This window comes from Chiloscyllium punctatum, chromosome 4 (assembly GCF_047496795.1).
Source record: "Chiloscyllium punctatum isolate Juve2018m chromosome 4, sChiPun1.3, whole genome shotgun sequence".
NCBI lineage: Eukaryota > Metazoa > Chordata > Chondrichthyes > Orectolobiformes > Hemiscylliidae > Chiloscyllium > Chiloscyllium punctatum.
Genome location: NC_092742.1, coordinates 96,339,888 through 96,363,877, shown reverse-complemented (window position 1 = coordinate 96,363,877; position 23,990 = coordinate 96,339,888).

The window sequence follows — 23,990 nt, the reverse complement described above, 5'->3', positions numbered from 1 at the left end:
CAATATAAAACTGCCTGAGATGGTGAAGAGTAAAATGATGGATTTCCTGCGGCTCTCCATCTCTGGGTCAGTGTGATTCTCACTCTTGCTGTGATCCAGTAGCTTCCTGTGGATTCTGCTGGTCACTAAAATGTAGCTGACAGTCAGAGCATTGAGCAATAAAATCAGAATGAATGGGAGGAAAGGGGTTAAAATAATACTTAGAGTATGAAAGGTTATCCAGGCAGTTTCTGTGAAAAATCTCTCTGACTCAATACCCCCCCAGGGCACACCATCAATGACATATTCAGATTCATATATAATGTACCAAGGAATATTTTTCAAGCAGAACCCCACACTCACTGTTGAAATAATCACAGCTGCAGTTCTCTTTGTGCAATATTTTGTTTTCAGTTTCTGACAAGAAATTGCAACAAATCGATCAAAGGTGAAACTGACGGTGATCCAGACGGAGATGTCCGTGGCTGCAGAAAGCAGGACATGTGAAAGGGAAACTGCAGGAGTGGTGTCCAGGTAAGTCCCTGGGAAACTAAACGGGATCATTGTGAACAGTATCACATCAGTGAAAACGACCAGTAGATCTGCAACTGCAATGGCCACCAGGGAGTGGGTGATACATTTGGAGAGTCCACACCTGTCACGTGTCTGGATGAGAATGGCCACTAAGTTAACTGAAACAAATGTAATTACACCAACAGGATTATGCATCAGCATTTATAGACAGATGTCTCAGAAAACAATATAAGAATGCAGAGTTATAAATAATTCAGCCTTCTGAGCTGTCCCCATATTCCTCCACCTGATAGATAATCCACATTGCCAGTCATTTCCCTGTATGCACTCTCAACGACACAATATCCTTGCTGTTCATAAAAAGCCCTTCAAGGGCAGTTTTGATAGTTTAAATATTTAAACTTTTCTGGATTGTCACTTTGATGAAAATAGGTTCGCTCCTCCAAGCTGCCACACCATTGAATTACTTCATCACATTAAATCAAGCACCCCTTAGTCCTACATATAATTAGATTCAATTAGATTCCCTAGAGTGTGGAAACAGGCCCTTCGGCCCAAGATGTTCACACTAAGAGTAACCCATCCAGACCCATTTCCCTATCACGATGAGCAATTTAGTATGGCCAATTCACCTGAGCTGCACATCTTTGGAATGTGGGAGGAAACCGGAGCAAACCCATGCAGACACGGGGAGAATGTGCAAACTTCACACAGTCAGTCACCCAAAGCTGGAATCAAACCTGGGACTCTGGTGCTGTGAGGCAGTAGTGCTAACCACTGAGCCACCATGCCATCCTCACACGGGACTATATTTCCTTATAATGTACCCTATCAACGTGGATACCATTCTGCTGTATACATTACAAGGGCAGTTTGGGTCACTGGGGAGTGAGGAATCGGGGGGATATTAGGTCATGGTGGGAACAATTTCTGCTGGTGCTGTGGGGGGAAATGTTGGGTCAGGCTGTGTGGAGGCATGATAGGTCCTACTGTGAAACTGTGTTCAGTTCTGGTGACGGAGAGAGGCTTTTGAGGCCCACTGGTGGGATCCGAGGAATGTGGTAGTTGGAGACAATAGACAATAGACAATAGGTGCAGGAGTAGGCCATTCTGCCCTTGGAGCCTGCACCACCATTCAATATGATCATGGATGATCATCCTTAATCAGTATCCTGTTCCTGCCTTATCTCCATAAACCTTGATTCCACTATCCTTCAGAGCTCTATCCAACTCTTTCTGAGATGAATCCAGAGACTGGGCCTCTACTGCCCTCTGGGACAGAACATTCCACACAGCCACCACTCTCTGGGTGAAGAAGTTTCTCCTCATCTCTGTCCTAAATGGTTCTACCCCATATTTTTAAGCTGTGTCCTCTGGTTCGGCACTCAACCATCAGCGGAAACATTTTTCCTGCCTCCAGAGTGTCTAATCCTTTAATAATCCTTTAACAACATTTAATTTACTCCATGTGAATTGGGTATGGGGTGAGCTGAATAGCTATTCAGGAATTAGACTTGGTGTTTAATGGTCTAAGGTTTCCTAAGTAATAATTTACTGAATTTTAGAAGAATCTTCCAAATCCTGTGATCAAAGTGGAGACCAGCAGAGTATCCTCGGCAATGGGAATTGATCAGGAGAATTTCCCAGGCAATTCCGTTGGAGTGGGCTACAGTGTCCCACTGTGCAACTCTCATCCATGTTGGAAAAACAAATGCCTGAGCATTGGAAAATCTAGGCCAAGGATTCGGGGAGAAAGAATTGAAAGGGTTCAGGCAAGATTTACAAGGACGTTGCCAGGGTTGGAGGGTTTGAGCGATAGGGAGAGGCTGGATAAGCTGGAGCATCGGAGGTTGAGAAGTGACTTTATAAAAGTTTATAAAATCATGAGGGATTTGGAATGGGTAAATGAAAAAGGTCTTATCCCGAGAGTGGGGAGTCCAGATTTAGAGGGCATTGATTTAGAGTGAGAGGGGAAAGAGTTAAAAGGGGCCTAAGGGGCAAAGTTTTCACCCAGAGGGTGGTGCGTGCATGGAATGAGCTTCCAGAGGAAGTGGGTGAGGCTGGTACAATTACAGCATTTAACAGGCACCTGGATAAGGGCCAAGTGCTGGCAAATGGGACTAGATTATGTTAGGATATCTGGTCGGCATGAACGAGTTGGACAGAAGGGTTTATTTCCATCTCTGTACATCTCTATGACTCTATGTGTCTATAATAGGTAGTGATCCCAGAGAGCTAGGGGATTCCAGATCAGAGTCAAAGGGAGCAAATAAATCCCTGCTAAGGAAAGGAATACTCAAGGACAATGCTGGGGTTGATTTGTGGTGGAACATAACAGTAAGGCCCTGCTCGGACAGTGAACATTGTGGTGGAGTGGATCAACTCAGCATGCTGGGTGGGGGCTGCAGATGGGTCAGAGGATGATGGTCAAGGGGTGGTCTTGGCTGTTCAGACCTGATGGTATCAATTTGATCATGACCTATCCAGATCCCATTTCATTTTGGCAACATTCCCCACAAATGTCTCTCACAATACTGTGTTAATATTATTGTGGGCTTTGTAGAGTAGACAGGGAGAGGGAGTGAATTTCTCATTGTGGGATCCAGCAACATAGTATGGATGAGTTTCAGTGGAATTGAATATGTATCTGAGGGAGAGGGGAAAAGAGGGTTTTGATGATTGATGGGAAGTTTTGGCTGGTGAAATTTAGATTGCTTTTAACACACAGTGGCTCAGTGGTTAGCACTGCAGCCTCATAACTGCAGGGTCCCAGGTTTGATTCCAGCCTTGGGTGACTGTCTGTGTGGAGTTTGCGCATTCTCCCTGTGTCTGCATGGGTTTCCTCCGGGTGCTCTGGTTTCCTCCCACAGTCCAAAGATGTGCAGGTCAGGTGAATTGGCCATGCTAAATTGCCCATAGTGTTAGGTGCATTGGTGAGAGTGAAATGGGTCTGGGTGGGTTACACTTCGGAGGGGTCGGTGTGGACTGGTTGGGCCGAAGGGCCTGTTTCAACACTGTAGGGAATCTAATCTAAAATGTATAACATGAGTGAGTCTCAGTCATGATGACCATGACAACTATTACTGAATGTTGTAAAAACCCATCTTGCTCATTATTATCCTTTAGAGATGGATATCTGCTGTCATTACCTGAACTACACAGGCAGGAGGCTGGAAGAACACAGCAAGCCAGGCAGCATCAGGAGGTGAAGGAGTCGACGTCTCGGGTGTAACTCTCCTTCAGAGTGCTAGGTTGTGGGAAAGAGTACATCAGGGAACAAATGCTTACTGAAGCAGGTTTGACTTTTAAAACTCCAATTGACAGAATCTCAATAAAGTTAGAAGACACAGGAGCAGGAAGGTGAGATGATGGAAGAAGGGAGTTGATGATTGATGAATATTGGGTTTAAAACTGGAGAGGACTGAACAGTTGAAGTGATTGGGTCCTCATGGACCAGCTATTGAAATCTGTGATCACCACTTGAAGTTTTAAAACAGAACTTTTAAAAAAGGAAATGAATTTCAAAATAATATGATTAAATTTTTATGTGAAGATTTCTTCACTGATATTAAATGGTTAATTGCCTTACCACTAATACCAAGAAAAGGGTAGCAAATATCTTCACTCTGATGGCGTATTGTTGGTTCACATGTTTTCTGGGTTTTATTGATGCCAGAGATTCCACCTGTTTCTCAGATCCATTGAGAACAGTCACACATTGATAAAGGTGGGACAGCATCAGTGAGATGCCAGTTACATCATCATTCATATCAGTTACAGTTAACTGGACAAAGAAGTGAAGACAATCATCCGAAAGCTCACTTTATGATCACGGAAGAGAAAAGATGTGGTCCTAAAGTTTACACTTCTCTGAGGAGGATGTCCAACCAGAGGGATTTTGTTTGTGATGTTGAGGGAAGTTTACTTTGACTGCACATTCCAAGTTATTTAAGTTAAAACATTTTGTAGTGTCATTTTTCAAATTTTATGAGCAAAATATTGTCAAAATGATGAATTTCATCAATTGCTTTTAAGAAAAATGCCACAATAATAAATAGTAATGATGTCATTTGGGACAATATCTGAACTGATGTTTGAGTCACTTTATTGACTGAACCTCATAACCTTACACGAGGAGAGGGGAGAGTTGACAATGACCCAACCCAGAAAAAGGGGGAAGCAAAATGGTGATCAGATTCTTCACAATCATTCCACAGAACACTGTCCAAATGGGATCTTTCCAAATAGCCAACAGTAGAATCCTACAGCAAGGAAGCAGGGCATTCATCCCATTGAATCCAAACCGACCATCGAAAGCACATCCAGCCCGGAACCACTATGGGCAATTTAATACGGCCCATCCAGCTAATTTGCACATCTTTGGACAGTTGGAGGAACCTGGAGTACTTGGAGGAAACCCACACAGACACAGGGAGAGGGTGCAAACTCCACACAGACAGTCGTCCGAGGGCGGAATCGAACATGGGTCCCTGGCACTGTGAGACACTGAGCCACCCTTGAGGTCCTTAGGAAAGATTGCGTCCATTGTGTCATGCAATGATCTCTCCCATGTGAGAAGTTAGGTCTTACTGTGTGGAGTCAAGAAACTGTATAGTTCGCTCTTGTATTAACAAATATGAATAAAATCACATTCAGGGTCTTGTAATGAAAGGATGCCTTCAAATCAGTCCTGGTGTCATGGACTCAATGGTGTTTCCTGACCAGTGAGAGGCAGTCTTACTGTGGTAACTTAGTCTGTGCAGGTAACAACAGCTTCTGTCTGTAGGTGACTGACCCATTCACGATGGGAGAGTATCAGCTACCAGACAGGACTGGAGGATACCTACTTAGTATATGATACCATCTTTAGTGAGCAGACTCCCAGAAAAAAAAGTAGCAATTTTAGCTCTGCAGAAGACCATCCCAATACCAGAAGATTATATAGGGACATCGAAGGAACTAATCCCAATCGGATTTGTACAGGTAATCCTCTAAAACAGAGATAGTAAGAATCAGTAACTAATGGCGGTCCGGAAGAGCATGCTGTGTCGAAAGTGACTCTTTTACATTCTACAGTCCAACATTGACTACACCTCAAATGTTCTGTGGGGATGAAGAAGGATTTCGGGACATCCTGAGGTTGAGCTGTATGACACGTCAATGTAAATCCCCTGTTGGCCTTTGTAGCTGTTGTACTAACTCCTGTGGGTACGCCAGCAGGTGCCCAGAAAGTCACCAGAAAGCAGTGGAAGCAGCACCATTGCATTTATTCAAGCACAGAGGGAGATGGATTATTGATGGACAGAAGAGTGAAGTGTTATAGGAGCAGATAGGAAAGTGGGGTTAAGACCATCACCAGTTAGGCCATGATCTTATGGAATGGCGGAGCAGGGTCAAAGGGCAGAATAGCCTACCTCTGCTCCCATGTCCAATGTTCCCAATTTCACCTCAGTCAGATAGCAAGCTTGATGGTCATAGGTGGATAATCTCCAAAGGAGATGGTCATTTCTAGAGTTTAAAATCATGTCAATGCTCTGATGAAATGTGTGGAGATGAAATTAGTGAGAAGCACTGTCGGCAAAGACAGTGACAGAAATATAGCTATAAGATGAACTGTATCTATCATTTCAGTAATTTCCCAATTACAGTGAATGGGTATTTGATTGCATTCTTCAGCTGCTCTCTGAATTTAGTCTGGGTCACTGCATAAATACAGGTGTTGGTGCAGGTACTCAAAAGCTGCAGCATGTAGCCAGATCGTTCAGTGATATATGCAGGATCATGGGGACCTGTGTGGTAAGAATTTTTTGCAATTCGCCAAAAAAGGAAATACACAACATTTGTCATCCATAACAATATAAAACTGCCTGAGATGGTGAAGAGTAAAATGATGGATTTCCTGCGTTTCTCCATCTCTGGGTCAGTGTGATTCTTTCCCTTGCTGTGATCCAGTAGCTTCCTGCGGATTCTGCTGGTCACTAAAATGTGTCTGACTGTCAGCGAATTGAGGAGTAATATCAGAATGAATGGGAGGACAGGGGTCATTATAATATTGAGGGTATCAAATGCTACCCAAGCAACTTCAGTGAAGAAATTCTCTGTTATGATGGAGCCCCAAGGTACATTGTCAATTATATATTCAGGTTCATACAGAAAGTACCAAGGAATGTTTTCCAAGCAAAACAACACACTCACTGTTTTTATAACCACAGCTGCAGTTTCCTTAGTGCAATATCTTGCTTTCATCTTCTGGCAGCAAATTGCAACAAACCGGTCAAATGTGAAGGAGACTGTGAACCAGACAGAAATATCTGTGGCTGCATAAATCAGAACAAGTAGAAGAGAATATGCTGGAGTAGTGTCCAGGTAAGTCCCTGGGAAGTAAAGTGGAAACATTGTAAACAGTATTATATCAGTGAAAACGACCAATAGATCTGCCACTGCCATGGCCAGCAGGTAGAGAGTGATACATCTGGTGAGTCCACAAATTCCACGTGACAGGATGATAATAGCCACTGAGTTAACTGGAATATGTAGAGAAAGAAATGGTTAAAGATGAGAATGTTTAGAGGTTTTAAGAATAACATCATCACACAAGGGATGCAACCCATTGATCTTGTTCAGCTAGATCACTACTGATCTCTAGTTGAACTTTGTTTATTTGCACTCGATCCCCAATCTTCAAAGCTTTGTTTAACAACAGTTATAGAGCCACATAATCGCAGAATTGTTACAGAAACGAAGGAGATCACAGTCTGTTGTGTCTATTGCATCTCTTTAAAAGAGCAATTTGCCGAGTCCCAAAGTCCTGCCCATTATTCCTTTCCAGATAACTAGACAACTCTCTTTTGAACACCTCAACTGAAGCTGCCTCCATCATGTGGTCAGTCAGCACATTCCAGATTATTTTGCTCATTACCTTAAATATGTGCCCTCATATTCTCAATCATCCCACTAATTGGAATAGTTTGTCCTTTTGCATTGTGTTCGGATCCCTCATGATTTGGAGTACCTCTGTCAAATCTCCTCTAAAAACTCTTTTATTTTCTAAAAAGTCACTACATTTCCAATGTATCCATGCAATGGAATTTTCTCCTCCCTGGGACTAACCTGCATTCTCTCCGATGCCTTAACATTTTTCTGATTGTGTTTTGTGCTGAACTGGATGTAATAATCCAGTACAGACTGAAGCCTTTATTTTACACTGTCTGTCCATGTTCTTCCGAGCAAATTGTAATCTTTCACACTTTTCTATGTTGAATTTCATTTGGAACTTGACTACCCATCACAGTAATCAATCTATGTTCTTCTGACGTTCGACACTATCCTTCACAACATTCTCAAGTTGTGCATCAATCACAGATTTTGAAATGGGGCTCTGAATGCCAAGATCTCAGTCATTAATATTTAAAAGAATATTTATATGTCTGATAATAATAATAATAAAACTACAGCCACATTACATTACATCAAAGACATATCAGAAATGACTTCCAGACTACACAGATACCTTGGCATCATGGTAGCCCACAAACCTACCAACACACCTAAAGGATCCATTAGAGACTTCCAGCAAACCTAATGCCATTTGCAAGATAACATGCAAGAACTGTAAAAAAACACTACATTGGACAAACTAGCAGGAAACTTGCCCCCAGGATACATGAATGCCAACTGGTCACCAAAAGATATGACCCACAATCACTAGTTTCTATATGTACAGATAAAGAAGGACACCACTTTGCCTGGGCCAACACATACATCCTAGGACAGGCGTAACAAAGACAGGCAGGAGAATTCTTAGAGGCATGGCATTCTAACCGGAACTCCATCAATAAAAACATCGATTTAGACCCTATCTACCTTCCCTTGAAAAAAGAACCAGAAACAGTGGTTAGCACTGCTGCCTCACAGCGCCACGGACCCGAGTTCAATTCCCGCCTCAGGCAACCTGTCTGTGTGGAGTTTGCACATTCTCCCCGTGTCTGCGTGGGTTTCCTTCAGGTGCTCCGGTTTTTTCCTACAGTCCAAAAATGTTCAGGTTCGGTGAATTAGCCAGGCTAAATTGCCGGTAGTGTTAGATGAAGAATGCGTCTGGGTGGGTTGCTCTTCGCAGGGTGGGTGTGGACTTGTTGGGCCGAAGGGCCTGTTTCCACGCTGTAAGTAATGTAAGTCCAATCTAAATCTATAAAATGACATCGCCCACCTCAAGAAACCAAGACCAATAAATAGAGAGACGGGACACACCACCAGCACTTCACCGGAGACTCACTGATGATGTTACCCAGTATGGTGATGAAACCGAGCTAACTTACATACTTAATCATCAACCTGAGCTACAAATCTTCGCAAAACTTGCTAATATGTCTAATGTATTGTAAATAAATAACACTGACCTCTCGGGTGATCATATATTTATCTTCTGTCCTGAAATGCTTCAGTAAACACTGCTCATTTGTTCACTGGCTCAGCCAGTTTTGTATCCATTTTGCTGCTGTATCTATTATTTCATGTTGCTCCATCTTTGCTCATAACTTGTCCGGGAATTTTTTTAATTGACTTTCAGAAGTCGATATCAGCCACATCACCAGCATCCAGTTTCCTGGATGAGGATCACTCCAAAAATGCTCAAGAAGCTTGACACCATTCAAGGCAAAGCAGTGCACTTGATTACCACGCAATCTTCCACCTTCCACATTCACTCCCATCACTAGTGGCAGGAATGTGTACCATCTACAAAATCCACTGCAGCAACTTACACAGACTCTTTTGGCAACACATTCCAGACCTGAAACCTGTTCCATTGAGAAGGACAAGGATAGCAGGTACATGACAATACAACCACCACCAACACTGCACGTTGACCTCCGAGTCACTCCCCATCCCAACGTGGAGCTATATCATTGTTATTTTACTTGAGATGGGTGAAAATCCTGGAGCTTGCTTCACACCAGCACTGCCAAAGGTGGGGAGTGGTTCCTAGATGCCAGTGATTATCGTGGTATGAATAGCTGGCTGACCACCAACGTTTCCAGGGTAATTAAGAATGAGCAATAAGTGATAGTCCAGCCGGTGATGCCCACATCCTGCACACAAATAAAAAGGACAGAAACAGCCCGGAGCGAATTCTAATCACTGAAACTGGAACTCACTAAATGTTTAAAGTCTGGTGACTTGACCACTGCGTCACTACTGCCTTTACATTGATCAAAGAAGAATTTTCAAATAAAGGGGAGGAACAGTTGAAATGAAGCAAAAATTAATTTCTTCAGTTAAGTGCTTAAGATGCTTACCAAGGACTCCAACAACTGCAAGAACAGGGGAGTAAATATCTTCTATCTGATGGATTATTGTTGGTTCACGCATTTTCTGTGAGATGTGACAGTTTCTGCTGATGTGACAGGCAACAGCTTCTCCCAGTTGATATATTGAGAGGAGCCCTGTATTTGTACATGAGGTAAATCTCCAGTGACATGTCATTTACATAGTTATTAATGTTTATTACATTAAACTGAACAAACAAGTGCAATCATGGGGAACCTGATGAGGGAATGATGTGATGAAATATAATTAACTGTTGCCTCCTGCATCATAAAGCAAATTATTCCACAGGAATTATAATTCAATAGGACACTGAGTCATGCCCACACTGAGTCCACAGAGTGACCTATGAACGACGCATTTGAATTACTCATTCAGCACCCTTTCAGGTTTCCAGTATTTTCATTTCTACATAACTAACAACAAAGCATTTGTCTGAAACCAAATAAAGATTAGTTTATTGCACCAACATTGTCATAGGTTATTAGAGTAGACACTCTATAGTTAATAACAGTACTGATGCACAGGTTTGGGATAAAACATGACCCTTGAAAATGAGAGGAAGATCAGTCTTTAAGATTGTTGCTGAACTCCTGCTTCCTTAAAGAGTCTCTTTCTGAACTGAAGTGGATGAAAACTTGAGGCCAGCTGCTTCAGCAGCTGCGCTGGATTCTGCAGTTGAAGAGTTAGTCTTTGCCTGTTCAGGGGCACTGAGCAGGGTAACAGAGTTTGGAATAATGAGAGGTTTCCTGTTCCTCACTAGTTCTATGGCTAAGATATTTGCAGGTTGCCTGGACATTTGGAGGAGAACAACCGTTGGTTTCTATCGGTCTTCTTCCATGTCCTCCCTTTGGTTGAGAGCCCTCTCCTTAATGGAGTCACAGAGAGTTCCTTTGGAGGATTTTACTCAAAATGATTGGTCACAACCTGTCCTAACAAGACTTAAAATGGCAGCTATCTAGAAATAGGTGGACCACGTTTCCCTGTTTGGAATTGGGTTGATGTGGAGGTATCGGTATTGGACTGGGGTGGACAAAATCAGAAGTCACTCGACACCAGGTTATAGTCAACAGATTTGTTTGAAATAAAACGCTTTCTGAATGTAATCCTTTTGTCAGGTGATGTCAGTGCTTCACTTGATGAAGAGGCTGTGCTCTGAAAACTTGTGATTTCAAATAAACCTATTGGGCTGTAAACTGACGTTGTCTGACTTCTGACATTGGAATTGAGTTGGCCTACATCACCTTGTTGTCAAGGTAATTTGCCGTTTATGAACTGGCTTAGCCTTTGGCTTGGTTGATTCCCATTGTCAGTCACGGTGAGCTATGATGTATAATTCACGTCCTTAGGGGATCATATCAGGGAGTTTCTGATGACTCTTGGAATTGTTCATTGAATTTCAAAAAGCCGCTTATGCTTCCTTCCTGAGGTAAGTACAGTCTGCTGCTAACACCAGCTGAAATCCACAAGGTTAGTCATGTGACTTCTGGGAGGCATTTTGTATGAATCTCTGTCAGTGTTAAACAAGGTTTGGATTTATTTACAGAATACATATTATACTACAGAGAAATATTACTTTGTGACAGACATATTTCAACCAATACTTAATCAATGGTTCTGACTTTATATAATGAACTATGCCCTTTCTGTTCAACATTAATCTCCGAACAATTTTAAGCAATTTCTAATGTGTTGCCTGGTGTACTTGACATGGAAAGAGTGAAAGGAATAATACTCCTGTGTATTGTACACATGGTGGCACAGTGGTTAACACTACTGCCTCACAGGACCAGAGACCTGGGTCCAATTCCCACCTTGGGTGACTGTCTGTGTGGAGTTTGCACATTCTCCCTGTGTCTGCGTGGGATTCCTCCCACAGTCCAAACGATGTGCGGGTTAGGTGAATTGGCCATGCTAAAGTGCCCATAGTGATAGGGGAATGGGTCTGGGTGGGTAGCTCTTCGGAGGGTGGGTGTGGACTTGTTGGGCCGGAAGGCCTGTTTCCACACTGTAAGTAATCTAAAATGGTCTATTATATTTATCACTTTTAGGTTGAAATTTTCATGTGCTTTCCCTGGCAGGTTGCTGATTTCAATATTCAACAGACTTCATCTGATCTGGAAATCTACAGCCTATATTCAATCCTGCCAGAGGTCCCTTATACCATTCTCCCCACCCCTGATCATTTACATTGTTCTCTCCTCTTCCCATCAATTAAGTTCGAATGATATCCCCATGTTTAAATTCCTTGGCAGTTTAATATGTCATTATTCCTGCAATGACTACAGCCACCCCGGAATATCATTATCTCTGACTCTGTCATTTGTACAAAGATCCTTCCCTCATTTAAATAGCACCAACCCTAACCTTCCTGAAAAACAATTCGATATCCTTCAGAATAATCTTTTTAACTTGGTGATAATTTTGCTCAGTATTTCTCTGAAAACCAACTTGAGGAGTATTTTCATGTCAGATAAATGAATCTTTTGTGCTGTGACAGAGGATGAGGAGGAAAGAGTTAGTGAGGGGGGCAAGAACAAAAGATGGGCGGCACGGTGGCACAGTGGTTAGCACTGCTGCCTCACAGCGCCAGAGACCAAGGTTCAATTCACGCCTCAGGTGACTGACTGTGTGGAGTTTGCACATTGTCCCCGTGTCTGCGTGGGTTTCCTCCGGGTGCTCCGGTTTCCTCCCACTGTCCAAAGATGTGCAGGTCAGGTGAATTAGCCATGCTAAATTGCACATAGTTTTAGGTAAGGGGTAGATGTAGGGGTATGGGAGGGTTGCGCTTCGGCGGGGCGGTGTGGACTTGTTGAACCGAAGGGCCTGTTTCCACACTGTAAGTAATCTAATCTACTCTATACTCCAGCTGCCTTTATACTCTTCCAAGGATTTATTCGATCTATCTTGTCTATACCTGACATATGTTTCCTTCTTTTTCTGAACCAAACCCTCACGTTCTTTAGCCATCCAGCATTCCCTACATCTACCAACCTTTCCTTTCACCCTAACAGGAATATACTGTCTCTGGATTCTCATTATCTCATTTCTAAGGGCTTCCCATTTCCCAGCCATCCCTTTACCTGCATATATCTGCCCCAAGTCACCTTCTGAAAGTTTTTTTTAGATTAGATCCCCTACAGTGTGGAAACAGGCCCTTTGGCCCATCAAGTCCACACTGACCCTCTGAAGAGTAATCCACCCCTGACCCATTCCCCTATTAATGCACCTATCACTTTGGGCAATTTAGCTTGGCCAATTCACCTGACCTGCACATCTTTGGATTGTGGGAGGAAACCAGAGTACCCGGAGGAAACCCACGCAGACACAGGGAGAATGTGCAAACTCCACACAGTGAGTCGCCCGAGGCTGGATTCAAACCAGGGTCCCTGGCGCTGAGAGACAGCAGTGCTAACCACTGAGCCTAATACCATCAAAATTAGACTTCTCCCAATTTAGAACTTCAACTTTTAGATCTGGTCTATCCTTTTCCATCACTGCTGGATGTCTCAGAAAATATGAGAATATAGAAGACATAGTTAATAAGTTTGTTGATGATAACAAAATTTGTTGTTTCGTGGACAGTGAAGAACATTATCTAAAATTACACAAAGGATCTTGATCAAGTGGGTCAATGGACTGAGGAGTGGGAGATGGATAAATGCGAGATATTACATTTTGGTAAAACAAACAAGGACAAGACACATACAATTAAAAGTAGCACCATAGGTAGTGTTGTAGAAAAGGAAGACCTAGGGTTTCAGATACACGATTCTTTGAAGGTTGCATCACATGTAGACAGGGTGGTTAAGGAAGTGTTTAGCATGCTTACCTTCATTGTTCAGATCTTTGAGTATAAAAGTTGGAACATCATGTCAATGTTGTACATGACCCTAGTGAGGCCTCTTCTGGAGTACTGTGTCCAGCTCTGCTCTCCCTGTGAAAGGAAGGATGTTATGAAGCTGGAGAGGGTTCAAGGAGGTTTTACCGGGATGTTGCTGGGAATGCATGGCTTGAGTGACAAGGAGAAGTTGGATAGGCTGCGACTTTTTTCACTGGAGTGTAAGGGGTTGAGGGGTGACCTTATAAAGATTTATAAATCTTGATGGGTATAGATAAGGTGAACAGCAGGTGTTGTTTTCTGAAGTGGTGGGTTTCAAGACAAGGGGGCTTATTTTGAAAATGAGTGGAGAAAAATTGAAAAAGGACACAAGGGGCAACGTAGTTTTACACGGAGAAGGTGATTTATGTGTGGAATGAATTTCCAGAGGAAGTGGTGGACATGGACACAGTTACAACATTGAAAAGACATTTGGATAAGTACATGTATAAGAAATGTTTGGAGGGACATGGACCAAGTGCAGGCAGATGGGAAAAGTTTATTTTGAGATAATGGGCAACATGGACGGGTTGGACATGCTGTATAACTCCATGACTCTATAGAACTCAATTTCAATACAACCTGGAGGAACAGCACCTCAATTTCTGCTTAGGAACCTTACAGCTAATCCAACTCACTGAGTTTAAACACTTCAGAGAATGACCTCTGACATCCACCTTGATCACAGCCATCAACCCCATTCCAACTGTGCCTTGTTGACTTTGCATTTACTGTTCTGGAATCCCTAAGCAGGGAGACAGGCCCTTTGGCCCAAACTGGACCGTGCCGACCAAAATGTCCATCTACTCTAACACTATTTCCCTGCCCTTGACCCATAGCCTTCTAATCCTTTCCTATTCATGTATTTGTCCAAATGCCTTTTAGATGGTATTAATGTACCCACCTCAACAAATCCATATGCGTACCACCCTCTTGGTAAAAATGTTGACGCTCAAGTTCTATTTTATTCTTTCCCTCTGACCTTAAACTGATGTCCTCTAGTCCTCTATTCCCCAACCCTGATGAAAACACTGAGTGCATTCACCCTATCCATGCCTCTCAAGATCCTACGCACCTCTATAAGGTCCCCCACTCAGTCTCCTACACTCTAAAGAAGAGTCCTACCTTGACACCAAAATTGGAAGTGTAGTAGACAGCGAGGAAGGTTACCTCAGATTACAACAGGATCTTGATCAGATGGGCCAATGGGCTGAGATGTGCCAGATGGAGTTTAATTTAGATAAATTCAAAGTGCTGCATTTTGGGAAGCAAATCTTCGCAGGACTTACATACTTGATGGTGTAGTCCTAGGGAGTGCTGCTGAACAAAGAGACTTTGCAGTGCAGGTTCATAGCGCCTTGAAAGTGGAGTCGCAGGTAGATAGGATAGTGAAGAAGGCATTTAGTATGCTCTCCTTTATTGGTCAGAGTATTGAGTACAAGAGTTGGGAGGTCATGATGTGGCTTTGCAGGACATTAATTTGGCGATTTTTGGAATATTACATGCAATTCTCTTCTCCTTTCTATTGGAAAGATTTCTGAAAGGGTTAAGAAAAGATTTACAAGGATGTTGCGAGGGTCGGAGGATTTCAGTTGGAGAGGCTGAGGCTGTTTTTCCAGGAGCGTCGGAGGCTGAGGAGTGACCTTATAGAGATTTACAAAATCATGAAGGGCATGTATAGGATAAATAGACAAAGTCTCTTCCCTGGGGTGGGGAAGTCCAGAACTAGAGGGCATAGATTTAGGGTGAGAGGCGAAAGATATAAAAGAGACCTAAGGGGTAACTTTTTCACTCAGAGGGTGGTATGTGTATGGAATAAGCTGTCAGATGAAGTGGTGGAGGCCAGTACTATTGCAACATTTAAAAGGCATCTGGATGGATATATAAATAGGAAGGGTTTGGAGGGATATGGGCCAGGTGCTGGCGGGTGGGACTAGATTCAGTTGGGATATCTGGTTGGCATGGACATGTTTGACTGAAGGGTCAGTACCCATGCTCTACGTCTCTATGTCTCAATGACCCTCCTTTTTTGTAATATGAATTTTTTCAAAACATCCTGAGTTCTGTAGGTGCCATCACTTTCTCCACAGTAAAAGAAATGACGTGAAATATTCATCTAATATGTCTCCCATCTGCTGAGGTTGGACGCAAAGATAACCTGATTGATCTGTAAGGGAGCCCAACTCTCTCTACAGCTGCCCTCCTTTTCTAATGTACAGGCGGTTCTGCTATAATGCGGCTCTCTTAAACTCGAATTGGCTATAATACGATTGAAGAATTTGGACCATTATTTGTAGAACAGGAACTTTCCTTACCTGTGTTGGCTATAATGTAATTCTGGCCCCATTAGTTTAAATGATGCTGCTCTTACCTGATTTTCTAATAACGTGGGATCACACGGGAACAGAACTATCACGTTATATCAGAACAGCCAGGGCTTCCCCATATCACCTCTTTGCTTTTCTAATCTCCCTCTTAACAATACCCCGACACTCTTCATACTGTCCAGGAGATTCATTTAAACCCAGTTGTCTTCATCGAATTTATGATTTTTTAAAATTCTTGACTCGAACCTTAATATCTTTATTCACTCATTGTTCTCTAATCCTACCAGCCTTAACTTTCACTCTAACGGGAAAATAATGACCATGAACACCATGGTAGTCCCAGTCAATGTTGGAAAAGTAAAATCACCCAATATCACAACCTCATTATTCTTACACATACATGTGACCTCTCCATATCTTTGGTCCTCAGTTCCCCCTGATGATTGAAGGGCTGTAATGATTAGAACCAGGTTGACCGCATTGACGATGAGGTCTTTGATTGTGGTTGTTCATCTGGGCCAATCAGGAAAGCCCTTGCTGACTAATATAACCAGGAGATGAGAATCTCCTCAGTTCAGGGGGCTGACTCCGAGCTGAGTAGCCACAGCCAGTGTACTATACATGAGTAAATAAAGGATGACTTGGTGACAGGATACCGGCCTCTGTGAAGTGATTTCTGGGCTGTATCGTACAATCCCAGCAAGGTGAGCATTCCTTTCTTAATTCGACTTTCAATTCATGTATTTTCACAGGACAATTTTTAAGAAATGTCTTCTCTCGTTACAGCAGTACAGTTTTTCTTAATGAAAAACACCACTCCCCGAGCTATTTTGCCTCTTTTTTTTATCCTCCCTACAGCATCTGAAACCCGGGACAGGAAGCTGCCAGTCCTGCCCATCCCTCAGCCAAGTTTCTGTAATAGATATGACATTCAATCCCTGTTTTCAAATATGCCCTGACTTCACCGTCCTTACCTGTAACACCTCATGCACTGAAATAAATGCAATTTAATTCTTCAGTGTTAAACCATTCTCTGACTTGCTCTTGTGTGTATTTTTCTAATTAAGTTGTTTTTTTCAGATTCAGAACCATCATCTATCTTTCTATTTACTCTGCTAATGAGGATCCCTCCATTCCCCACCATCACCACCCCCAACCCACCCCACCACCACCAATAGTTTACATTGTCCCTGAATAAAACGAGCAAATCTCCCCACTCAGATATTAGTCCCTTTCCAGTTCAGCTGAAACCCATCCTTTTTGAAGAAGTCTTTTCTGCCCCAGAAGAGATCCCAAAGATCCAAGAACCTCAATCCCTGAACATCACCCCACCTCTTTATTCTTTATTCCTTTATTCTTTTATTCCTTCCCTCATTTGAGTTTGAAACCAGAGATTGCTACTTTTGAGTTTCTTGTTTTTAAATCTTCTACCAAACCTCTTATATATACTCTCTGAGGCCTTAAGCTTTTCTATAAGTATGTCGCTCCTACCAATGTGAACAATAACTTCTGGCATTTCACCCTCCCTTTGAACAATATGCTCCAAATGTTTTGAGATTTTTGAAATGTTTAGTGGGTGGCACAGTGGCACAGTGGTTAGCACTGCTGCCTCACAGTGCCAGAGACCCGGGTTCAATTCCTGCCTCAGGCGACTGACTGTGTGGAGTTTGCACGTTCTCCCCGTGTCTGTGTGGGTTTCCTCCGGTTTCCTCTCACAGTCCAAAGATGTGCAGGTCAGGTGAATTGGCCATGCTAAATTGCCTGTAGTATTAGGTTAGGGGCATGGGTGGATTGCGGGTCGGCATGGACATGTTGGGCTGAAGGGCCTGTTTCCACACTGTAAGTAATCTAATCTTAATCCCAACACCAGGAAAGCAACATACTGTCTTAGATTCATGCTCACTGCCATGGAATCTTCTGTCTGTGTCCCTGATAGGAGAATCCCCGGTAACAATTACTCTTTCAAATTTTATCAAACCCAGCCTCACATAAGATCCACTCTTCATGCCCAAGTTCTGACTGTGTCTCCTGTTTTCTTCTGGGAGACTATCCCTTTCAACAGGACCCACAACGGAATATCTGCTTGAGAGAAGAAAAGCTCCAGGAGACTTTTGAACACGCTTCTTACCTTTTCCTGAGAGTCACCCATCTACCTGACTGATCCTGGTGTGCAGCAAATGTCCCAATTCTACCAGACATCTGACTCTCTGTCTCGTGTATGCCCTCAATGACATCAAGCCGAAAATGAAGTCACTTTCAGGAGCACCTTATATGTAAAATAAACTCACTTTCTGACCGATTAAGCAAGCAAACAATGAAATAAATCAAACATATAAATCTTCTGATTTTATTTAGCTTAGCTGATCAAATGAATTAAAAATGACTCCTCCTCAAGTCGTCCAGCGGACAGCTTTCAATCCTCTGATTAAAAACAAAACTCACTCCAGAGCCATCCACGTGTAGACCACTGCACAAACTCTGGAAACAGAACTCTGTTCAAAATAACAACTCTCTTCAGTGAGTTAAAAGAAATCTCTTTCAAACTGTTAAATTAAAGCTCTAATTCCACATGTATAATTTTTTAGTGAACTATTGAGAAAAAAAGCATAAACATCCATGTGTAGTCCTCTCCGAAATCTCCAAAAGTACAACTCTGTTTGAAATATAATGGACTTTTCTTGTTTTCTTTTTGCATTTTTGACAATGAAAAAACCAAAATGAATCAAAGTAAGAATCTTCCTTCCAATTACCAACACGGTTCATTCATCCCATTGACCAACCAAGCTGTACCCTCTACTTGTGTTCACCCATCACTACCTCACCACTCCGCCCCCTCTACCCACCCAAATCATCCCCCATCCCCCTTTATCTGCCACTCCCCCTACCCCCACATCCAGTCATGAAGAAGGGTTCCACCCAAAACATTGCCTTCTCCACCTCCTGAGGCTGCCTGGCTTGCTGTGTTCTTCCAGCTTCCTGCTTGTCTACCTTGGATTCCAACATCTGCAGTTTCTTTGTCTCTACACACAGAGACACACAGAGTGGAGGGGGTGAGACTAGCATTGGGTCAGCTCATTTCCTTCTGCTCATATCTCGGGGCAGCATCACATGAGTTTGGACAGAACTGCTCTGTTTCTCCAAAGACGTTGTTTGAAGAATGAAACAACTGTGCAACTTGAGAGATTCACAGGAACTGGTTCTCAGCAAAAGAATATCTGCCACTTCTGCAGTGGCACAGGTCGACCAGCAGAGGGTAGCATTGTATCACTTTAACAGAAGATGGACAGACAGGAGAGGGAGAGAGAGAGACTCAAAGTTTTTGATCATCACATTTTCTTTCATTCCATTCAAACTTCCTCCAGGACAAAGTGTGTCCCAATACAGGCAGAGGTGGACACACACCCACACACACAAACACAGAGACACACATAGAAATACACATCAACGTGGCCATTAGCATTGTATCACTTTAAACACAAGAGGAATAGACAATAGACAATAGGTGCAGGAGTAGGCCATTCTGCCCTTCAAGCCTGCACCACCATTCAATATGATCATGGCTGGTCATCCTTAATCAGTATCCTGTTCCTGCCTTATCTCCATAACCCTTGATTCCACAATCTTTGAGAGCTCTATCCAATTCTTTCTTAAATTAATCCAGAGACTGGGCCTCCACTGCTCTCTGGGGCAGAGCAATCCACACAGCCACCACTCTCTGGGTGAAGATGTTTCTCCTCATCTCTGTCCTAAATGGTCTACCCCATATTTTTAAACTGTGTCCTCTGGTTCGGCACTCACCCATCAGCGGAAACATGTTTCCTGCCTCCAGAGTGTCCAACACTTTAATAATCTTATATGTCTCAATCAGATCCCCTCTCAGTCTTCTAAACTCAAGGGTGTACAAGCCCAGTCTCTCCAGTCTTTCACCATAAGGTAGTCCTGCCATTTCAGGAATTGACCTCATGAACCTACGCTGCACTCCCTCAATAGCTAGAATGCCTTTCCTCAAACTTGGAGACCAGAACTGCACACAATACTCCAGATGTGGTCTCACCAGGGCCCTGTACAGCTGCAGAAGAACCTCTTTGCTTCTGTACTCAATCCCTCTTGTTATGAAGGCCAGCATGCTATTAACCTTCTTCACTACCTGCTGTACCTGCATGCTTACCTTCATTGACTGGTGTACAAGAACACCCAGATCTCTTTGTACTGCCCCTTTACCGAAATTGATTCCATTTAGGTAGTAATCTGCCTTCCTGTTCTTGCCACCAAAGTGGATAACCATACATTTATCCACATTAAACTGCAATTGCCATGCATCTGACCACTCACCTAACCTGTCCAGGTCACCCTGTAATCTCCTAACATCCTCCTCACATTTCACCCTGCCACCCAGCTTAGTATCATCAGCAAATTTGCTAATGTTATTATTAATACCATCGTCTATATCATTAATATATATTGTAAAAAGCTGCGGTCCCAGCACTGATCCATGCGGTACCTCACTTGTCACTGCCTGCCATTCCGAAATTTATCACTACTCTTTGCTTCCTGTCAGCCAACCAACTTTCAATCCAAGTTAGTACTTTGCCCCCAATACCATGCGCCCTAATTTTGCTCACTAACCTCCTATGTAGGACTTTATCAAAAGATTTCTGAAAGTTCAGTTACACTATATCTACTGGATCTCCCTCATCCATCTTCAGAGTTACATCCTCAAAAAATTCCAGAAGATTCATCAAGCATGATTTCCCCTTCATAAATCTGTGCTGACTCTGACCTATCCTGTTACTACTATCCAGGTGTGTTGTAATTTCATCCTCTATAATCGAGTCCAGCATCTTTCCCATCACTGAGGTCAGACTAACTGGTCTATAATGTCCTGCTTTCTCTCTCCCACGTTTCTTAAAAAGTGGTACAACATTAGCCACCCTCCAATCCGCAGGAACTGATCCCGAATCTATCGAACTCTGGAAGATAATCGCCAACGCATCCATGATTTCTTGAGCCACCTCCTTCAGTACCCTGGGATGGAGACCATCAGGCCCCAGGGACTTATCAACCTTCAGACCTAACAGTCTCTCCAACACCAAATCCTGGCAAATATAAATTCCCTTAAGTTCAGGTCCTTCAGCCACTGTTACCTCAGGGAGATTGCTTGTGTCTTCCCCAGTGAACACAGATCTGAAGTACCAATTCAATTCTTCTGCCATTTCTTTGTTCCCCATAATATAGAACATAGAACATAGAAGAATACAGCGCAGTACAGGCCCTTCAGCCCTCGATGTTGCGCCGATCAAAGCCCACCTAACCTACACTAACCCACTATCCTCCATATACCTATCCAATGCCCGCTTAAATACCCATAAAGAGGGAGAGTCCACTACTGCTACTGGCAGGGCATTCCATGAACTTACGACTCGCTGGGTGAAGAACCTACCCCTAACATCAGTCCTATATCTACCCCCCCTTAATTTAAAGCTATGCCCCCTTGTAATAGCTGACTCCATACGTGGAAAAAGGTTCTCACTGTCAACCCTATCTAACCCCCTAATCATCTTGTACACCTCTATCAAATCACCCCTAAACCTTCTTTTCTCCAATGAAAACAACCCCAAGTGCCTCAGCCTTTCCTCATAGGATTTTCCTACCATACCAGGCAACATCCTGGTAAACTTCCTCTGCACCCGTTCCAGTGCCTCCACATCCTTCCTATAGTATGGCGACCAAAACTGCACACAATATTCCAGATGCGGCCGCACCAGAGTCTTATACAACTGCAGCATGACCTCAGGACTCCGGAACTCAATTCCTCTACCAATAAAAGCCAGTACGCCATATGCCTTCTTCACTGCACTATTTACCTGGGTGGCAACTTTCAGAGATCTGTGTACATGGACACCAAGATCCCTCTGCTCTTCCACACTACCAAGTAGTCTACCATTAGCCCAGTAATCCATCTTTTTATTACTCTTACCAAAGTGAATCACTTCACACTTAGCTACATTGAACTCCATTTGCCACCTTTCTGCCCAGCTCTGCAGCTTCTCTATATCCCGCTGTAACCTGCCATATCCTTCCTCACTGTCTACAACTCCTCCGACTTTCGTATCATCCGCAAACTTGCTCACCCAACCTTCTAACCCTTCCTCCAGGTCATTTATAAAAATGACAAACAGCAATGGTCCCAAAACAGATCCTTGCGGAACACTGCTAGTGACGGCACTCCAAGATGAACCTTTGCCATCAACTACTACCCTCTGTCTTCCTCCAGAGAGCCAATTCCTAATCCAAACCTCCAACTCACCCTCAATGCCATATCTCTGTATTTTCTACAGTAGCCTACCATGGGGGACCTTATCAAACGCCTTACTAAAATCCATATATACCAGATCTACCGCTTTCCCCTCATCTACCTCCCCTGTTTCTGTCTTCAAGGGCCCAGTTTAAGTCTTAACCATTTTTTTGCCTTCCACATAAGTAAAAAAGTTTTTACTATCTTCCTTTATATTTTTGGACAGTTTACCTTCATACCTCATTTTTTCTCTGCGTATTTCCTTCTTAGTAACCTTCTGTTCTTTAAAAGCTTCCCAGTCCTCCGTTTTCCCTCTTATCTTTGCTATGTTATATTTTTTCTCTTTTAACTTTATATGTTTCTAAACTTCCCTCGTCAGCCTCAGCCATCCCTGCCTTCTCCTAGGATCTTTCTTCCTTTTTGGAATGAACTGATCCTGCAACATCTACATTATACACAGAAATATCTGCCATTGCTCCTCCACTGTCATCCCTGCTAAGGTATTGCACCATTGAACTTTGGCCAGCTCCTTCCTTATAGCTCCATAATTTCCTTTTTTCAACAGAAAGATTGTCACTTCCGTTTGTACCCTCTCCCTCTCAAATTGCAAGGGTGAAGGTTTGGTAAGGGCTAGGTTAGAGTTAAGTCTAGGGTTAGGGTTATTGTTTCGGTTCAGGAATAGGGTTAAGGTGAGGGTTTGTGTTAGCGTTCGTGATAGGGCTTGGGTTCGGGATAGGTTTCGGGTAAGGGTTAATGCTAGGGTAAGGGTTAGGGCTAGGGTAAGGGTGAGGTCTTGGGTGAGGGTTATGATGAGGGTTAGTGAAAGGCTTAGGGTTCGGACTCGGGTTTGAGTTAGGGTTAGGGCTAGACTTCGAGTTAGGGAAAGGGATAGGGTTGCAGTTAGAATTGGGGTTAGACTTTGGCTTAGGGCTAGGGTTTAAGTTAGGACTAGGGTTAGAGCCATTGGTAGGATATGGGCTCAGGTTAGTGTTAGGCGCAGTGTTAGTTTAGGCTTAGGTTTAGGACTGGGGTTAGAAATAGGGTTTGGGTTAGGGCTTGGGTTAGGGTTTTTATTAGGAATAGGTTTAGGGTTAGTATTAGGGATAGTTTTAGGATTAAGGCTAGGGTTGGGTTTAGGGATAGGGATGGGGTCAGAGTTGGAATTAGGCTTAGGGTTCACGTCAGGCTTAGGGTCAATGTACAAATTCGGGCTAGGTTCAGAGCTAGGGCAAGTGTTAGGGTTAGGGTTGTGGCTAGAGTTGGATCTGGGACATGGGTTCGCGTTATGGTTAGTTTTAGGGCTAAGGTTAGGTTTCGGGATTTGGTTAGGGTTAGAATTAGGGCTAGGGTTAGGGTTAGGGTTATGGTTAGGGATCAGGTTAGGATTAGGGTTAGGGTTAGGGTTAAGTCTAGGTTTAGAGTTAGGTCTAGGGTTAGGTTTAGGGCAGGAATGGGGTTAGTGTTAGAATTTGGATTAGGGTTAGGGCGAGGGTGTGACTTTGTGTTGGGGCTAGGGTTATGATTAGTCTGAGCGTTAGGGTTAGAGATAGGACTAGGGTTAGATTTATTGTTAGGGATAGGGTTTAGGCTAGGGTTAGGGTTAGGTTTCGGGCTAGGGTTAGGGTGCGGTTTAGTTATACGATTACTGATAGGT